This window comes from Mirounga angustirostris, unplaced genomic scaffold, assembly GCF_029215605.1.
Source record: "Mirounga angustirostris isolate CCGP_5_RB_7025 unplaced genomic scaffold, mMirAng1.0.hap1 SCAF_13, whole genome shotgun sequence".
NCBI lineage: Eukaryota > Metazoa > Chordata > Mammalia > Carnivora > Phocidae > Mirounga > Mirounga angustirostris.
Window position 1 is genome coordinate 71,434,535 of NW_026991721.1, and position 19,787 is coordinate 71,454,321.

At 39.6% G+C, this 19,787-nt stretch overlaps 1 protein-coding gene across 1 annotated transcript in view; it reads right to left on the bottom strand.

Moving 5' to 3' along the window:
* SLC36A4 (solute carrier family 36 member 4) overlaps positions 1–19,787 on the bottom strand; it is a 92,508-nt gene that overhangs the window by 562 nt on the left and 72,159 nt on the right. The window lies entirely within an intron of this gene.

Here is a 19,787-nt window from a genome sequence, read left to right on the forward strand (position 1 = left end):
AAGTCCTTTTGGAACTTCCCTTATCTTTAATTCCTTCAAAGCCAAGGTACAATCAGTTGCTCCTCACAATCCTGGGGCGCCAGGCAGCATGGGAAGCAGCTGCTCTTTCTGCCCACGGGTCCTGTCCCTGTGCTTTAATAAAACCACCTTTTTGCACCAAAGACGTCTCAAGAATTGTTGGGCATCAGCTCCGGACCCCAACAATACTACTCCAAAATCTACATCAATTTGTCCTATATGTCTCCTTATATTATGTTGTTCATGTAGTAGTAAGTGCTATAAACTGAAGGTTAGTGTCTCCCCCAGATTCTTATGTTAAAGCCCTAATCCCTAGTGTGATGGTATTTGGAGATGGGGCTTTTGGGAGGCAATCGGGTCCTGTAGGTGGAGGCCTCTTGAATGGAATTAGTGTGCTGAAAAGAAGAGACACCAGAGAGGTGATATCTCTCCCCCCTGTGAAGACATAGCAAGAAGACACCGGCTCTGCAAACCAGGAAGAGAGCTCTGACCAGGAACCAAGCCTGCTGTTACCTTCATCTTGGACTCTGCAGCCTTCAGAAGAGTGAGAAATAAATGCTTGTTGTTTAAGCCCCCAGCATCTGGTATTTTGTTAAAATAGCCTGAACTAAGACAGTAATCCCAAAGCAGAGTTCTCCTGTAGCGTCCTTGCTAATGCACTTGGCATGTCGACACACCCTGCCTGGCGCGTTTCTCCCATCCCTGCCAATTTCTCATTCTAGTTAATCTCTTGGGAGAGCCGTAAGAGGCCTGAGTTATGGGCCACCTCTAAATCAGGGAACAAGGATTTAGCAGTTGAATTTTCTATACCAGGGAAAACAGTCATCCCTTATGAACTTCTCTGTCTCTCTCTTTCTCAGTACTTTGTACTGACCTTTTAAACATATTTTATTATGGGGGCACCTGGGTGGCTCAGTCGGTTGAGCGTCTGCTTTGGCTTCAGGTCACAATCCCAGAGGTCCTGAGATCAAGCCCCACATCAGGCTCTTTGCTCAGTGGGGAGCCTGCTTCTCCCCCTGCCCCTGCTCATGCTCCCTCGAGCACTTTCTCTCTCAAATAAAGAAATAAAATCTTTTTAAAAATTTTATTATGTTTAATTCCAATATAGTTAACAAATCCTGTTATGTTAGTTTCAGGAGTACACTACAGTGATTCAGTACTTCCGTACATCAGCCTGTGCACTCCTTAATCCCCTTCATCAGTTTCACTCATCCTCTTACCTACCTCCCCTCTGGTAACCATCAGCTTGTTCTCTATAGTTAGGAGTCTGTTTCTTGGTTTGTCTATTTTTTTCCTCTTTGTTCATTTGTTTTGTTTCTTAATTCCACATGAATGACATCAGATGATAATTGTCTTTTTCTGACTAACTTATTTTGATTAGCATGATACACTCTAGTTCCATCCATGTTGTTCCAAATGGCAAGATTTCATTCTTTTTTAGGGCTCAATAGTATTCCATTGTGTATATCTATATCTATATCTATCTATCTATATATCTATATCTATATTCCACCTCTTCTTCATCCATTCATCAATTGATGGGGACTTGGGCTGCTTCCATAGTTTGCTGATTGTAAACAATGCTGCTATAAACATAAGGGTTCATGTATCTCTTTGAATTAGTGTTTTTTATTTTTCAAGTAAATACCCAGTAGTATGATTGCTGGATCATAGCATAGTCCTACATTTAATTTTCTCAGGACCCTCCATACTGTTTTCCACAGTGACTGCTCCACTTTGCATTCCCACCAACAGCGCATGAGAGTTCCTTTTTCTCCACATCTTTGCCAACACCTGTTGTTTCTTGTGTTTTTGAAATTAGCCATTCTCACCAGTGTGAGGTGATACCTCATTGTAGTTTTGATTTGTATTTCCCTGATGATGAGTGATGTTGAGCATCTTTTTATGTGCTAATGGCCATCTGTATGTTTTCTTTGGAGAAATATCTGTTCATGTCTTCTGTCCAATTTTAAATTGGATTATTTGTTTTTGGTATTGAGTTGTGTAAATTCTTTATATATCTTGGACACTAACACTTTATCAGATATGTCATTTATAAATACCTTCTTCCATTCAGTAAGTTGTCTTTTAGTTTTGTTGATTGTTTCCTTTGCTGTGCCAAAGCTTTTTATTTTAGTGTAATCCCAATAGTTTAATTTTGCTTTTGTTTCCCTCATCTCAGGAGACATATTTAGAAAAATGTTGCTATGGCCGATGTCAGAGGAATTACTGCCTATGTTCTCTTCTAGGATTTTTGTGGTTTCAGGACTCAAATTTAGGTCTTTAATCCATTCTGAGTTTATTTTTGTATATGGTGAAAGGAAGTGGTCCAGTTTCATTCTTTTGCATATAGCTGTCCAGTGTTCTCAACACCATTTGTTAAAGAAACAGTCTTTTTCCCATTACATCATCTTGCCTCTTTTGTCAAAGATTAATTGACCATGTAATCATGGGTTTGTTTCTGGGCATTGATCTATGTGTCTATTTTTGTTCCAGAACCATACTCTTTTGCTTACTACAGCTTTGTAGTATTACTTGAAATCTGGATTGTTTTTTCTTTTTCAAGATTGTTTTGGCTATTTGGGGTCCTTTGTGGTTCCATTCAAATTTCAGGATTATTTGTCCCAGTTCTATGAAAAATGCTGTTGGTATTTGATAGAGATTCCTTTAAATCTGTAGATTGCTTTGGGTAGTAAAGACATTTTAATAATAATTGTTCTTCCAATTCATGAGCATGGAATATCTCTTCATTGTTGATGTTGTCTTTAATTTTTTTTATCAGTGTTTTATAGTTTTCAGAGTATAGATCTTTCACCTACTTGGTTAAGTTTATTCCTAGGTATTTTATTATTTTTGGTGCAATTGTAAATGGGATGGCTTTCTTAATTTCTCTTTTGTTGCTTCATTATTAGTGTATCGAAATCTTGCATTTACATTGATTTTGTATCCTGTAACCTTACTGGATTCATTGATCAGTTCTAGTAGTTTTTGGTGGAGTCTTTAGGGTTTTCTATATATAATATGCCATCTGCAAATAAGTGAAAGTTTTACTTTCATTTTTTTCCTTACCAATTTGGATGGCTTTTATTTCTTTTTCTTGTTGGATTGCTGTGGCTAGGACTTTCAGTACTATGTTGAATAAAAGTGGTGAGAGTGGGCATTCCTGTCTTATATCTGACCTTAGGGGAAAAAGCTCTCAATTTTTCACCATTGAGTGTGATGTTAGCTGTGGGTTTTTCATATATGGCCTTTATTACATTGAAGTATGTTTATGTTCCCTCTAAACCCACTTTGTGGAGGGTTTTTATCATGAATGGATGTTATATTGTTGTTGTTTTTTTTTTTAATTTTTTTTTTTTTTTTTAAGATTTTATTCATTTATTTGCGAGAGAGACAATGAGAGACAGAGAGCATGAGAGGGAAGAGGGTCAGAGGGAGAAGCAGACTCCCTACCGAGCAGGGAGCCCGATGCGGGACTCGATCCCGGGATTCCAGGATCATGACCTGAGCCGAAGGCAGTCGCTTAACCAACTGAGCCACCCAGGTGCCCCTGGATGTTATATTGTTTTGAATGCTTATTCTGCATCTACTGAGATAATCATACAGTTTTTATCATATCTCTTGTTGATATGATGTATCACATTGATTGATTTATGAATATTGAACCACCCCTGCATCTAGGTAATAAATCCCACTTAATCATGGTGTATGATTTTTTAATGTATTGTTGGATTCAGTTTGCTAACATTTTGTTGAAGAGCTTTGCATCTATGTTCATCAAAGATATTAGCCTGTAGCTCTCTCTCTCTCTGTTTTTTAGTGTCTTTATCTGGCTTTGGTATCAGGGTAATGTAAACTTCATAGACTGAATTTGGAAGCTTTCCTTCCTCTTCTATGTTTTGGAACAGTTTGAGAAGAATAGGTATTAACTCTTCTTGAAACGTTTGATAGCATTCACCTATGAAGCCATCTGGTCCTAGACTTTAGTTTGTTGGGAGTTTTTGGATTACCGATTCAGTTTCATTGCTAGTAATTGGTCTGTTCAAATTTTCTCTTTCTTTCTGATTTAATTTTGGGAGTTTAGATGTTTCTAGAATTTACTCCATTTCTTCTAGGTTGTCCAATTTGTTGGCATATCATTTTTCATAATATTGTCTTATAATTCTTTGTCTTTCTGTGGTGTTGGTTGTTATTTCTCCTCTTTCATTTCTGATTTTGTTTATTTGAGTCCTCTCTCTCTCTGTTTAATGTGCCTGGCTAAAGTTTTATCAATTTTATTGATCTTTTCAAAGAACCAACTCCTGGTTTCATTGATCTGTTCTATTGTTTTTTTAAATTTTCTATATAATTTATTTGTGCTCTAATCTTTATTATTTCCTTCCTTCTGCTGGGTTTGGTTTTGTTTGTTCTTTTTCTACTTCCTTTAGGTGTAAGGTTAGGTTGTTTATTTAAGATTTTTCTTGCTTCTTGAGGTAGGTCTGTATTGCTATAAACTTTGCTCTTAGAACAGCTTTTGCTGCATCCCAAAGACTTTGAACCATTGTGTTTTCATTCTCATTTGTCTCCATATAATTTTTTATTTTCCTCTTGATTTCTTGGTTGACTCATTCATTGTTTAATAGTATGTTATTTAACCTCCATGTATTTGTGCTCTTTCTGGATTTGTGTGTGTGTGTGTGTTGTTGATTTCCAGTCTTGTAGCATTGTGGTCAGAAAAGATGCATGGTTATGACTTTGATCTTTTTTAATTTGTTAAGACTGGTTTTATGGTCTAATATGTGATCTATTCAGGAGAATGTTGCATGTGCACATAATAAAAATGTGTATTCTGCTTTTTCAGGATGGAATGTTCTGAATATGTCTGTTAAATCCATCTGGTCCAATATGTTATTCAAAGGCACCATTTCCTTGTTAATTTTCTGTTTGAATGATCTGTCCATTGATGTAAGTGGGGTGTTCCAGTCCCCTACTATTATTGTATTATAATTGATTGCATCCTTTATGTTTGTTATTAACTGCTTTAAGTATTCGGGTACTCCCACGTTGGGTACACAAATATTTATAATTTTTTTTTTTTAAGATTTTTTTATTTATTTGACAGAGAGAGACACAGCGAGAGAGGGAACACAAACGGGGGGAGCTGCAGAGGGAGAAGCAGGCTCCCCGCTGAGCAGGGAGCCCGATGCAGGGCTCGATCCCAGGACCCTGAAATCATGACCTGAGCCGAAGGCAGACGCTTAACGACTGAACCACCCAGGTGCCCCATAAATATTTATAATTGTTATATCTTCTTGTTGGATTGTCCCTTGAATGATTATATAGTGTCCTTCTTTGCCTCTTCTTACAGTCTTTATTTTAAAGTCTATTTTGTCTGATATAATCTTTGTTACCCTGGCTTTCTTTTCACATCCATTTGTGGATAAATGTTTCTGCATCCCCTCACTTTCAATCTGCATGCATCTTTGGGTCTGAAATGAGTCTTGTCTCTTATAGGCAACATATAGATGGGTCTTGTTTTTTTAATCCATTCTATCACCCTATGTCTTTTGATTGGAGCATTAGTCCATTTACATTCAAAGTAATTATTGATAGGTATGCATTTATTGCCATTTTATTACTTCTTTTATGGTCATTTTTGTAATTATTCTCCATTCCTTTCTTCTCTTGCTCTCTTCTATCATGAGTAGCTGGCTTTCCTCAGTGATATACTTGGATTCCTTTCTCATTATTCTTTGCATATCTCTTACTGGTTTTTGCTTTGTGGTTACAATTCAGTTTTCATATAATATCTTCTGTATATTTCATGTGTATGAAGCTGATGGTCACTTAAATTTAAACCCATTCTTTACCTCTCCTCCCCATGTTTTAGGTATATGGTGTTGTACTTTACATCCTTTTATTTTGTGAGTCCCTGGACTGATTTTTACAGATATACTTATTTGCTTTTTTTTTTTTACTACTGTTTTTGTGCTTCTCACTTTTCTTACTCTTGCTTGGGGCCTTTCCTTTCCACTCAAAGAGTCTCTGACATTTCTCATAGGGCTGGCTTAGTGGTCATGAATTCTTTTACCTTTTGTTTGCCTGGGAAACTAGCTCTCCTTCTATTCTGAATGATAGCCTTGCTGGATAGAGTATTCTTGGCTGAAGACTTTTTCCCTTCAGCACTTTGAATTTATCATGCCACTCCCTACTTGCCGGCAAAGTATCTGCTGAAAAACCCACTTATAGCTTTATGGGGTTTCCTTTGTATCTGACTGCTTTCTTTTCTCTTGCTGCTTTGAAAATTCTCTATCACTACTTTTGCCATCTTAATTACTATGTGTCTTGCTGTGGACTTCCTTGGTTTATTTTGTTGGGGGATCTCTGTGCCCCCCTGGATCTGGATTTATGTTTCCTTCCCCAGTTTGGGGAAGTTTAGTGCTATTACTTCTGCTATAAATCAGTGGATTCACCCTCTAATACTCTCTTGGCCAGAGCACATAGAGGGCAGCACCACAGGCCTGGCAGTGTGCAAGCATCTCCTATAGTGGCCAGTATCACTCCAAAGTGACTCCTGTCTTGAAGAAAGATAACCACACAAACATCAGTCAGATGGAGACCCATCAGTGGGCTGGAGGCAGACAACTGGTCTCACTACAGGCCCTGCCCAACAATGAAAGCTTCTCAGGGGATAACACAGGGAAAGCACCCTGTGGTCTGGGGCTACTTTATCTCTGGCAACGCCTGGCCTGACTCAACTCAAGCTCAAGGCAGACCCAAACTGCCCACTAACACCATAGGGACCCAACACAGCCCACAACAGGCAAAGAGAACTATTGCAAATGACTGAAGGAAAAAGTAGCTCAACCACAATAGCAGGGCATATGAATCAAAAATAGAAGACGCCCCTGAAGTGCCAGATTCTAGTAAACAGGGGACTCTGCATGGCAGGGTACTATAGGACTTCTTCATAAGGCTAATACTTTCAAGTGCAGGAGATGTAGTTGTCTTTCTGAACACAGAGAAACAGACACAGAGAGTTAGACAACATGAAGGGACAGAGGAATATGTCCCAAATGAAAGAATAGGACCAAATCATAGCAAGAGACCGAAGCAAAATGGAGATAAGTAACATTCCTGATAGAAAATTTAAAATAATGATCATAAAGAAACTCACTGGGCTTAAGGAAAATGTGGAGGACTTCAGTGGGACCCTTAACAATGAGATAAAAAAGAACCAATCAGAGACGAAGAACACAATAAATGAAATTAAAAATACACTAGATGGAACAAATAGACTAGATGAAACAGAAGAACAAATCAGTGACCTGGAGGGCAGAGTAATGGAAAGTAATCCAGCTGAGCTGGTGAGAGAAAAAAAAAATGCAAAATGAGAATATACTTTGAGAGCTCAGTGACACTATCAAACGTAACAACATTTGCAATATAGGGATCCCAGAAGCAGAAGAGAAAGAAAAGGGGGCAGAGAATTTATTTGAAGCATGGGGGCGGGGCCTCAGGGTGGTGGTGCTAGCAAGCTTTGAACACTGCTGTTCCTCTGTAGGAGGGGCTCTTAAGCACTGGGACTGAGGTGGGCTACACAGAAGTGTGGATCAGTGAAAGCACAGCGTGGGGGCAGGATGGTAATGCTAGCAAGTTAGGCAGTGAGTCCTGCAAATGTCTGTGTGTTTATGCTGGGGGGTGTGGGAGGGAAACAGTGCCTGCCAGATCCTTTGTTCCTGGAGGAGTTCCCCAGTGATTTCTTTCCCTCCAGGACATGCTCTGCTCCTGGAATAGTAAACAACTCTTCCACCCATATGTCCCAGGCACTTTTCAAACTGCTGCTTTGTTCCTGGAGGAGTTCCCCAGTGATTTCTTTCCCTCCAGGACATGCTCTGCTCCTGGAATAGTAAACAACTCTTCCACCCATATGTCCCAGGCACTTTTCAAACTGCTGCTTTGATGCTGTACCTTTATGGGCTATTTGTGGAGCTGTCTCTTTAAGGGTGGGGAGTCAGTTTTCTCCAACCCACCAGCTCTCTCAGAGCTGAGCTGCTGATTTTTTAAAAATTCCAGGTTTTAAGTCCCCCTAGTTGTAAGAACTCACAAAATCTGGTTTCCAAAGACAGATGTTATGGAGATTCATCTTCCCTGTAAAACCCAGCATGGGGTTTACTTCTCTCCCCTCTCCATGCCCACAGTGTCCCTCCCTCCTTGGGAGAGTCCCACCAGTCCCTCTGGCTCCCAACCACATCTCTGCCCTCCCTGCCCTCTTCAGTGTGTCCTCTTCTCTACATTTAGCTGGGGATTTCATTCTGCCAGCCTCCAGGTCATTTTCTGGGTTATTTACACTGATGTGAGTGTTATCTAGTTTATCCACAGGAGGAAGTGAGCCTAGGGTCCTCCTACTCCACCAACTTCCCCGGAAGTGACACACTAACAATTTCCTATACTTTTTTCTGAACTTTGAAACTTTCTAGCAAAATGTATCCCCAAATGGCCAGGTCATTTGACTCTCATTTCAGATTGACAATTTCATAAACAAGTATTGTTTAGATCATTTGCCTTCAAAAATAAATGATTACTCTTTTCTCCCCCACTTATTTTTTTTTTCTTTCTGCTGTTAACTATTATTCATTCAGAGAAAACATCAGCTATTTGATGCCTTGGGGAAGCTGGCTTAAGAGATCTATTTACTATTCTTTGATATTAGTGATATTGCTAACTCTACAGTAGAAATGCTGTATTTTAATAGTTTATGTAGCATTTAATTAGGAGATAAAATGTAATGGAATGTGGTTTATGAGACTCTTTAAACTTGCTCTAGAGGGTCTAGTTGGTCTTCTGATACGTATTTTCATCTCATAATACATGTCTTTTTAATGAACTGCAGCCCCAGAAGATGTTTGCCAAACTATTTTTTTTTTCGAAATCCAAATACCTAATGAAACAGCATTTCATTAAATGAATATACCATTGAATCAAATTCCAGCTTCAAAAGTGACAGATTTCATGTGATAGAAATGCTAGGCTTTGTGATAAAGTAAAATTTGTGTCTGGGTTTGGTCTGAAATTTACATCTAAATCCCAGTTTCAGTGCATATTAGTTTGATCTTGGGGAATTCATTTAGACTCTGAGTCACAGTTATTTTTCATATAAAATGACTGTAACAGTACTCATCTTACACAGCTGATGTAAACATTACATTATACACAAAATAAGTTAAACAATTCTTAGGACTACGTCAAAATTAAAAACTTTTGTTTTATAAGCAATACTGTCAAGAAAGCAAGAAACAACACACAGAATGGGAAAAAAAGTATTTGCAAATCATACATCTAGTAAGGGACATGTACCCAGGATATATAAAGAACTCTTTCAACTCAAGAAATGAAAATATTCATCCACAAAAACTTGCAAAAGCAGCATTATTTATAAAAGCCAGAAAGTGAAAACAAGCAAATGTCATTCAATTGATGAAAAGATACACAAAATGTGGCACATCCAGATAACAGAATATTATTCAACCATAAAAAGGAATGAAGTACTGACCCATACTATGACATGGTGAATGAAACTCGGAAACATAATGCTAAGTGAAAGGAGCCAGACACAAAAAATGACATATTGTAAGATTTTGTTTACATGAAATGTCAGGAAAAGGCAAGAAAAAAAAGAAGAAGAAGAAAGAAAGAAAGAAAAAAGAAAAAAGTCCATTACTGGTAGCCAGGCTTGGTGGGGAAGGGGAATATGAAAAAGAATGGGGAGCAACTGCTCAAGAGGGTGGGGTTTCTTTATGTAGGAACCAAAATGTTCTAAAATTAGATGGGTCATTAGGGTTATGCAACCCTGTGAATATACTAAAATCACTGAATTGTATCCTTTAAGTAGAGGAGTTTTATGGCATGTGAATTATATCTTAATAAGGCTATTTAAAAAGAATAAAATTAAATAGCATTTTTAAAGACCCTACAGATTGTAAAGCAAATAACAGGCATGAGGCATATTTAGGTTCCTTTCCCCTGGGCTGTCATAAACCATGCTGGTTTTGTTGATCTGGAGTATTTTTTTTCTATTTCATTAATTTCCATTCTCATCACGATTTCTTTTCTTTTATTTCTTTCATTTTAACTTGCAGTTCTTTCCTCAACTTTTTTAGATTAATCCTGAGCTCATTGATTTTCAACTTTTCTTCATTTCAAATATATGCATTTAAGAAACATTTTTCTTGGGGCACCTGGGTGGCTCAGTTGGTTAAGCAACTGCCTTCAGCTCAGGTCATGATCCTGGAGTCCCGGGATCGAGTCCCGCATCGGGCTCCCTGCTCGGCAGGGAGTCTGCTTCTCCCTCTCCCACTCCCCGTTTGTGTTCCCTCTCATGCTTTCTCTCTCTCTCTCTCAAATAAATAAATAAAATCTTAAAAAAAAAAAAAAAAAAAAAAAAAAAAAAAAAAAGAAACATTTTTCTTTAAGCATTGCTTTAGCTATAGTCCCATGTTTCAATATGTACTATTTTTATTATGCAGTTCAAAATATTCCTTATTTACCATTTGACATCCTAAATGTTTGGAGATATATTTATTCCTTTCAAAACATAAAATAATTTTCTAGTTATATTTTGTTATTGATTTTTAGCTTGATTGCATTGTGGTCAGAAAATACAGTATATATCTTTCAATTCTGAGATCAATTCTGATGTGTATGTGTGTCATACGCCCCTACAACACCAAGCAATTCTCTGGACACCAGCTGGGTATCTTACAATTCAACTCCATTCTGACACTAGCTACCTGGAGATAGCATCAGGTTACACAAGTTAAGGGTTCAGTCCTACAAGCCCAGGTTGTTAGCCATACTTCTGACCAACTGGCTATAAATCAGAGCTTCCCCAAACCTCCTCCTTGGGCTTGATTAATTTGCTAGAATGAGAAACTTATAGAACTCAAAGTTTTTACTTATTAGATCACCAGTTTATTATAAAGGATATAACTTAGGAACAGCCAGATGAAAAGATGCATAGAGTACGGTTTAGAGGATGGGTATGCACCATGCTCCCTAAATCTCTACATGTTCACAACCCAGAAGCTCTCTGAACCCTGTCTTTTTGGGCTTTTTATAGAGGATTTTTTATATGGGCATGATGATTAAATCATAGACCACTGGTGGATGAACTCAATCTCCAGTCTCTCTCCCCTTTCCCAGAAATCAGGGGTAAGACTGAAAATCATAATCTTCTAATCCTATGGTACACTCCAATGGCAAGCAGCCCCTATCCTTAGGTACTTTCCAAAAGTCGCCTTGATAACATAACAAAAGACACCTTTTATCATTCTCAACACTTAGAAAATTCACAGGGTTGTGGAAGCAAGGTTCCTAGGACCTGTGGAGAAAGAATTGCTGTATGATTTTCACTCTAAAGTTTGTTGCAACTTGCTATACTACCCATTAGAAGGTCTATCTGCCGCTGTCATATGCAATGTTCTAGATAGGTCCATTAAGTCATTTATCAAATCTTTGATAGCCTTAATAATTAGTGTCTGTTCTACCTGTTACTGAAAGAAGTGTTCTAAATCTTCCATTGTAATTGTTAATTTACCAATTTCTGCTTGTAGTTCTATTAGTGTTTGTTTTATGTATTTTGAGGCCATGTTATTTCATCCATACAAATTTAGAATTGCTATATTCTGGTGAATTGAACCTTCTATCATCATGAAATGTCTCTCATCTCTAGTCATGCTTGCAGCCTTAAAATCAATTTTGTCTGATATTAGTATAGTCACAGCTTTTTTCTGTTTTTTTGTTTGTTTTTTACATTCAACCTTCTGCATGCACATATTAAGTTATGCCACTGGTAAGCAGCATGTGTTTGAATTTTTTCTTTAATATCTGAATTTTTTGCCTTTAGTAGAGGTTAGGCTACTTACGTTAAATGTACTTCCTGATATATTCAAATTTATATCTATCCCATATATATTTAATATACACACATGCATGTGTTTTCTATTTGTCCTCCTATTCAATGTTCCTTCATTTTTCCCTTTTCCTTTTTTTTTTGAATTCATTATTTTTTATAATTCTTTTGTTTTCCTATGTTCATTTAGAAGTAATATACTCTTACTAGTCTTTCAGAAACTATACTATGAATCCTTGAATTTTCAAAATCAAATGTTAATTAATGGTTATCTTCTTCCTCAATAAAGCAAGGAGCTTAAAATAATTTAACTTTATTTATCCTCTCCCAAGTTCTGTGCTTTTGCTGGTATAGCTATTGTATGTTTAAATTATTTCTCTCCCTCTATCCTCCTTTTCTCCTCCTTCCCCTTTCTCTTCCCTTCCCTCCCTTTTAGGCTTCCTCTTTATTCCCATGGATATATATCATAATATATTACTATTATTATTACTTTATATAAACAATATTCATTTAGATTTACTGATATATTTGCCTTTTCCCATTGCTCATTTTTATTCCAGTATTTGTAAACTTCTTTCAGGGATGATATTCTTTTTGCCTTTAGAGTCTGCTGGTGATTAGTTCTTTCCATTTTGTATATCTGAAATGCCTTTATTTTGCTTTCATCCTTGAAGGAAATTTGTGTTAGGTATAGAATGCTAGACTGACAGCTTTTCTTTCTGCCAATTCCCTATTTTGACTTTCAGTGTTTTTTTGGAGAAGTCAACCCTCAGTCTTAGGCCTGCCAATTCTCTGCTTCCACAGCTCCCTATTGCCTTCAGGAGATGACTTTTGAATTTTATCTTCGTTTCCTAGTTCTGGATGGGGCTGCTGTTCTATTGCTAGTTATTTCATCCCACCCAAATGTAGATGTCCTTTTTATTTATTTATTTTTTTAAGATTTATTTATTTATTTGAGGGAGAGAGAGAAAGAGAGAGAGTGAGGGGCAGGAGGGGTCGAGGGAGAGGGAGAAAGAGAATCTCAAGCAGACTCCCCTCTGACCATGGAGCCCTACTCAGGGCTTGATCCCACAACCCTGAGATGTGACCTGAGCCAAAACTAAGAGTTGGACGCTTAACCAAACAAGCCACCCAGGTGCCCCAAAGGCCCTTTTTAAATGGTTATGTCATGGGCGCCTGGGTAGCTCAGTTGGTTAAGTGACTGCCTTCGGCTCAGGTCATGATCCCAGGGTCCTGGGATCGAGTCCCACATCGGGCTCCCGGCTCAGCAGGAAGCCTGCTTCTCCCTCTCCCACTCCCCCTGCTTGTGTTCCTGCTCTCGCTGTCTCTGTCTCTGTCAAATAAATAAATAAAATCTTTAAAATAAATAAATAAATAAATAAATGGTTATGTCACTTTTTGTAGTTCCCAGCTCTTGGCTGAGACTTTCGAACTTGTCTTTTATCTTTGTGAACATAGTAAGCATAATTTAACATTTGCATCAAGTAACTCTAGTGCCTGGAATCACTGCCTGTCTCTATTGTCTACTGTTCAGTTGGTGTTTGTTCTCATCATCTTGTGGTCTTAAATGTCTGGTTAGCATTGATGATGTGCCAGGCATAGTATTTGAAAAAAATTTTTTGAGTAATATTTTACAGCCTAGACTCATGTTATCTTCCTCCAAAGAAGAATTTTGTTTGCTTCTGTCAGGTGTCAAGTGACATTAGTAATCAGGATCATCTTAATCCAATTCCATAGATTAATATATCTTTGTCATCCAGTTGGTTTGAATTTGGTGTTCAACCCCTGCAAAGGTTGGTTTACCTCTTTCTGATTCTTATACCTGTGGAATTTTCCTAACTGGATTCAGAACTTGACACAAATTCCTTCCAGTGAAATAATAAGATATAAAACCAAAGAACTATCCCTGCCATGTAGAAAATACAGTTCTCACCAGAAAATAAGGTTGACATGAAGTCCACAACACAGTAATTATTAAGAATAGCTAATACTTACACAATGCTTACTACACACTTGTCTGTTTAAAGCACTACATACATCAACTCATTAATTCTACCACAACCTTGAGACAAAGACAGCAAGTCCTGTTGTTGTTTGAGTCCCTGGCTCTGGATGTTTCCAATGCCTCGCCAGATCCCTGCCCTTCCTGTGAAAGTCAGAGAGATTGAAAGGCAAGGTTCCTCATCTTGCAGCCTTGTGTTTGCTCAGATGTTATAAGCCGCTTCAGGAGTGACCTCCTCATGTCCCTGTTCCAGCTCTGGGTCTTACAACTGCAGGGTCCATCTTTTTTGTAAGTAAAGGCATTTTTCTGCATTTCTATCTGTCAAACTAGCTGCTACTGACTGGCAGAAACTGCACACAGAGATTTTGTTGGTTTTTTGGTTGTTTGTTTTGAATAAACAGTCCTGTCTTATACAATGCCCCTAGAAAGGCATTTTATAATTCACATTTTTATTGCACATACATTATATGAACCACAGATGAAATTATAAAGAAAAGAAATCCCCCTTGATCCCATTACCTTAACAGTTTTTACATCTTCTTTGTAATTCCTATAAGTAGTTTTTAAAACATGGTAGCCATCATCCATAGACACATTAACTACACTTAACAATGAACTAGCATTTCTCAAGTTACTGATTAGAAGCCCCTCCCCAAAAAGTGGTGGGTACTTATCAGAGAGCCATGAGAATTGTTCCTTCTGCAGGGTGGATTAACAAAGGGGGAAATGAAGCCACCAAGGGAACCAAAAATCACCAAGTCTCCACCCTCAGTCAAGAGCCTGACTTACTTCACCTGGTATAACTAGCTTTATTTTCCACTCCATTTCATATTTTATTTTGAAACAAAGCAGGATGTAAATAATAATCTTCTCTAACTGTTTTTAATTAATAAGATAATCATTCCCACTTAGAAATTTATATTCAGAAGATTACACGATTCACACTTGTTCTGAATGGGAAAGCCGGTATTTGAGGGCTGGACTGAAAGACCAAAAAGGTGCTGGTTAATCATTATCACTTCCTTGGCTCCCAGAGTGGATTCCTTCAGAGTGCCCCTAGAGAGCGCTGTGAGACTTAGCAAGGAAACATATAGATCACCCAGTCCAATTTGGATTTCAGGGAAATAAGAAGTTAGTTTTTAGTACAAGTATGCTCCCAAATATTGCATGACAACCTCATCCTCATAGCCCATACTGAAAAGATGGGCCAAAGTGGCCACATTTGTGCCAGGAGGCTCCGCCGAGACCACACATGCTCGTTCTCTTGCTTTCTATAACAAACTAGCTAACTAGCTAACTAAGTAACTAACTAAAACTAACTAACTAACGGGGCAGAAAGTGTGGACAGAGGGTCTTGGGCATCAGAGCTGGGATCAGAAGCAGCACCGTGGTTCACCAAACCATCTACAAGCTGAATTTATGGGAGGGTAGAAAACGCTGTTTGCAGAGAGGGGCCGAAGTGCAGAGCAAACTCAAGGTCAGAGGTCGTGAGGTCACAGAGAGCAAGCTGGAGAGGGCAGCTGCCCAGCAACTTCCAGACCCCACAAGGCATAGCCGTGCTTGTTACATTAGCGTCCAGAGGATTCCTCCTTATTTACGCAAACTTGAGAGAGTTCCCGCTCCTTGTAGGCCAAGTCCTGGCTAAGCCTCCTCCCTGCATGGTGGGACTTCAGGGCTGGTGGCATGGTTCGGCTTTCTGGCTGGGTCTGAAAGGCAGGAGCCTCCACAGGCTTTGTCATGGTGCGCAGCGGTCACTGTGTGCATGTGGGCGCCACAGGGTGTACCCCATCTGCTTCCGTCCTGTTCACCCTTCTAGAAACTTAAAGTTCAGGGGACTCGGATATGCAGACCAGATTCTTCAGACAGAAGAGGACCAAGGAAACACAAAGGGTCAGGGAACTTTCTGGAATATGCCGAGAAGTAGACGCAGAGAAGTCATTTATCAGTCTACCTCTATTGGTTCAGTCACACCCACGCCCAGTCACACATGCATGCATACCCCATGCACGCATGCATCCACAACCCACACACAAGTGAAACGCCCCTACATATGACACAACACGCTCCAACCATTCTTTGCTCTTCTTTTCTTCACGTTTATTAACATCTCTCCCCTGCAGCAACTCCTCATGTATTAGTAAAGGACAATGAGGAAACCCAGAAGTCATGACAGAGTGAAGTCCTTCTCAGGGAACCTAAGTAGCCCAAAGCAGAAAGGTGGGTACCAGGTGGAGGAGCCCCTAGCTTCTTGAAAAAATACCTTCCCCAAGGTCAGGTCACGGCTTCTTTTCCCAGGTCAGGATATTGCCAGACACTGAGCAAACGCGCTTCTCTGACCGCTGAGATCCCCTTGTGAGCTGCTTCGCTACAGAGAGGCAGGATCTGTCCCGGGAACGCAAATCAGCCAACACAGCATCAGAGCCCCGAGAGCACAACGTCTTTTCCTCCTCACTCTCATCCGAGGCGTGTAAAGCCCAGGAGGAAACTACGCCATCAGGAGCAAAGTTCGTACTCAGCTAAGGCACGATTTCAGCTCTGACTCCTGAAAACGAAGATTTTGTCCTCAGACTAGCGGCTGCCCTCAGCTCTAGGGAGAAATGCTCACAAAACTCGCAGCCAGCATTATTCTATCTATACTCACGGCTTCATTCAGTCACTGCCAGATCTATGATCTCCCTCAATCTCAGTTTCCATACAGGCGATTTAATGGACATTTACGGGGGTCCACCCAGCACCTGTTGTAGCCCCTCCCTCTACCCTTCCTCCTTGCTTACGGTGCTGGGTCCCCTTGCAGACTCAATACTCGGGAAGACTAGCCTCCAGGACACAGGGAGGCTGGGTAACATCGCTCAGCAGCACAGGCACCCACGAGACAGTCTTCGCCATGCTCATTTTCTTGAGACATCGCACGTGATCTACTCTAGACCAATCAGGATCCCAGCTGGAATGCTGGGGCAGAAGCGGTGTCTTTGCTCCTTCAAGTCTTGAATGAGCTTCTAACCCTTTGTGATCCACTCATAACTGGAGCTCGCACCCCAGCGGCAGAGCAGAAGGAAAGTGCAACCAAAGAAAATGCAATAACCTTGTTGAGCTGCTGGATCAGTCAGCTTGATGCCTGCTCTTCTGCTGGACTTTCCAGGGACACAGACCCTAACAAATCCCCCTTCTTATTGATCCTAGTTTGGATCCCATTTTCTGTCATGTGCAACTAAAGACACATGAATGCAAAATGCGAATGTGAAACAACTAGCAAATATGCTAGTGAATAAGAGATGATGGCCATTCCAAAATTGCTAGTGTATATTCATGGTGACCCCTAACATTGTTCAGTGTGCAACGTGCACAACTATACTGGGTGGGCCCTGGGGTGGGAGCAGGTATCTATGTTAAAGCTGCATTTACAAAACAAACACAATATTTACATTTAGACTGCTTATATTTGGGTGATTTGAGGTGTGGACTAATAGAGATTATGCCCCCCCATTCATTCATTTAATCATTTAATACAAAATTAGTATTGAATGCCTAAAATATGCAAGGTCTTGATAGATAAGCAACAAGACAAGGTAGTTGCCCTCAAACTTTTAATGGGGGAAATTGATCATAAACAAATTAATATATAACATAAGGACAAATGGTGACATATTGTAAATAAAAATAAATCAAGATAAGGAGACAGTACAGAGAGTGGCAGGAAGCATATAAGTAGAATAAATTAAATAGGGGCCCTCTGAGAGGTGACATTTGAGAAGACAACTAAACAAAGTAAGGGAGCAAGTCAAATGAGATAGGGAAGGGAATCCCAGGCAAAGGGAACAGCCAGCACAAAGACCCTGAGGCAGGAAAAATGTTGGAATGTTTGAGAAACGAGTAAGTCAGTGGAGCTGGAACAGAATAAGTGATGGGGTGAGTAAAGGAAATGAGGCAAGAGAAACAATGGCCAATCATGTACGGCCTTCTGGCACAAGAAAGGAGATTGGACTTAATTCCTAAGTGCGGTGGGCAGCCGTTGACAGGTTTTGAGTAGGTGAATAACGCAATCTGATTTAAGCTTTAAAATGCATCAACATGGATGAATCCCAAAAACGTAATGTTGAAAAAGAAACAAGTCAGGGAAGAATTAATGAGTCCAACACAAACAATACAGGGGCGCCTGCGTGGCTCAGTTGGCTAACCATCTGCCTTTGGCTCAGGTCATGATCCCAAGGCTTTGGGATCGAGTGCCGCATGTGGCTCCCTACTCAACAGAGCCTGCTTCTCTGTCTCCCTCTGCCCCTCCCCCCGCTTGTGCTCAATCTCTCTCTCTCAAATAAATAAATAAATAAATTTTAAAAAATCAATACTAATGGATCTATTATTTTTTAAAATTTTTTATTATTATGTTAATCACCATACATTACATCATTAGTTTTAGATGTAGTGTTCCATGATTCATTGTTTGTGAATAACACCCAGTGCTCCATGCAGAACATGCCCTCTTTAATACCCATCACCAGGCTAACGCATCCTCCCACCCCCCTCCCCTCTAGAACCCTCAGTTTGTTTTTCAGAGTCCATCGTCTCTCATGGTTCGTCTCCCCCTCCAATTTCCCCCCCTTCATTCTTCCCCTCCTGCTATCTTCTTCTTTTTTTTTCTTAACATATATTGCATTATTTGTTTCAGAGGTACAGATCTATGATTCAACAGTCTTGCCCACTACACAGTGCTCACCATAGCACATACCCTCCCCAGTGTCTATCACCCAGCCACCCCATCCCTCCCACCCCCCACCACTCCAGCAACCCTCAGTTTGTTTCCTGAGATTAAGAATTCCTCCTATCAGTGAGGTCATATGATACATGTCTTTCTCTGACTGACTGACTTCGCTCAGCATAATACCCTCCAGTTCCATCCACATCATTGCAAATGGCAAGATCTCATTCCTTTTGATGGCTGCATAATATTCCATTGTATATATATACCACCTCTTCTTTATCCATTCATCTGTCAATGGACATTTTGGCTCTTTCCACAGTTTGGCTATTGTGGACATGGCTGCCATAAACATTGGGGTGCACATACCCCTTCGGATCCCTACATTTGTATCTTTGGGGTAAATACCCAGTAGTGCAATTGCTGGATCGTAGGGTAGCTCTATTTTCAACTTTTTGAAGAACCTCCATACTGATTTCCAGAGTGGCTGCACCAGCTTGCATTCCCACCAACAGTGTAGGAGGGTTCCCTTTTCTCCTCATCCCCACCAACATCTGTCATTTCCTGACTTGTTAATTTTAGCCATTCTGACTGGTATGAGGTGGTATCTCATTGAGGTTTTGATTTGGAATTCCCTGATGCCGAGCGATGTTGAGCACTTTTTCATGTGTCTGTTGGCCATTTGGATGTCTTCTTTGGAAAAATGCTAATGGATCTATTATTTAGAGATGCAATTTTATTTAACAAATAAAATAAAAAGCAAAGAAATGATTAACACAAAATTTAGGATGCAGGTTAACTCGAAGGTGGGGTAGGCAATTTGGAATGAGACACAGGGGCCATCTAGAGTGTTGGTTATTCTATTTTTTAAGCTGGGTGGTATCTATGAGGTATTCAGTTCGTTGTTATTCTTTAAGTCATACATACTCTTACAGATATGATAGATTTTATAATACAATTTTTTTAAAGATTTATTTATTCATTTTAAAGAGAGAGAGTGCAAGTTTGGGGGGTGCAGAGGGAGAGGGAGAGAGAATCCTCAAGCAGACTCCCCACTGAGGGCAGAACCTGATGCAGGGCTTGATCCCAGGACCCTGAGATCTGACCTGAGCCAAAATCAAGAGCTGGCTGATTAACCAATTGAGTCACCCAGGAGCCCCTATAATACACTTTTTAAAAAAATA